The 1,152-nt window shown below is 38.6% G+C and overlaps 1 pseudogene; it reads right to left on the bottom strand.

Moving 5' to 3' along the window:
- Window positions 1-442: 442 nt before the first annotated feature.
- Window positions 443-542, bottom strand: LOC128247454 (U6 spliceosomal RNA; annotated as a pseudogene).
- Between the last annotated feature and the right edge of the window lie 610 nt (window positions 543-1,152).

Here is a 1,152-nt window from a genome sequence, read left to right as displayed (position 1 = left end):
TGGGACTATCATCTGCTGCTTCATACATATTATTCTTTTACTCTTTTACTTGTTTCAGTGATTTGACTGCGGCCAAGCTGGAGCACCGTCTTTATTCGAGCAAATCGACACCAGGACTTATTTTTTGTAAGCCTACTACTTATTCTATCGGTCTGCCGAACCACTAAGTTACGGGGACGTAAACACACCATCATCGGTTTTCAAGCGATGTTGGGGGACAAACACTGACACACAAACATATACACACACATAAACATACATATATACAATTATACGACGTATTTCTTTCACTTTCCGTCTGCCAAACACACTCGGAAGGCTTTGGTCGGCCCGAAGCTATAGTAGAAGACACTTGCCCAAGAGACCACGCAGTGGGACAGAACCTGGAACCATGTGGTTGGTAAGCAAGTTAATTACCACACAACCTCTCTTGCGCCTATAAAAAAATATGGAACGCTTCACGAATTTGCGGTTCATCCTTGCGCAGGTTCCATGCTAATCTTCTCTGTATCATTCCAATTTTAGAACATGTACTGCCGTACATTCCGAATTATTCGCGGTTAAATTACTGATATTTCGGTTGCTCAGCCAAAATTGTGGGAAAAGCATGCAACTAGAAGTGTGACTTTTCACTACAGAGACTGGAAAGGTGCTACTCCATTTTATACTAAGGAAGTAACGAATTATAATTCAGACAGAAGGTAAATTGCTTGTAGTACTGAAGTAAAAAAAAAAAAAAAAAATGTCGCCGAAGCGACACTTACTCAGACGTTCTAGATAAATTACACAGTTTTCCAGTATCGTTCCTTTAGACTAGATGAAAAACATCTGGGCAACAGTCTTTCGTAAATGCATTATGTTTGCTTTCATTCTACAGACAATTGCGCACACACATATGTCATAAAACTACTCTTCATATAATTAAATTCTCATGTGATGTATCAATATAGCAGAACTCACGGGAGTAAAACACATCTAACTTCATCTAACGCTCTGAAAGTCTTCAACATACAATTGTAAATTAGTATGAAATACACGAGTCTATGACTCGAAGAGATATATGAAATGATCCTGTTTATCTTATTGGTTAAGTCAAAGTGTCGTTCAAAAGAAGCAATGTGTACCTCTTACAAGAGGGTCATTTCATATCCC

This window comes from Octopus bimaculoides, chromosome 3 (genome assembly GCF_046866305.1).
Source record: "Octopus bimaculoides isolate indiv1 chromosome 3, ASM4686630v1, whole genome shotgun sequence".
Classification (NCBI taxonomy): domain Eukaryota; kingdom Metazoa; phylum Mollusca; class Cephalopoda; order Octopoda; family Octopodidae; genus Octopus; species Octopus bimaculoides.
This window is presented reverse-complemented; position numbering and strand designations above follow the sequence as displayed.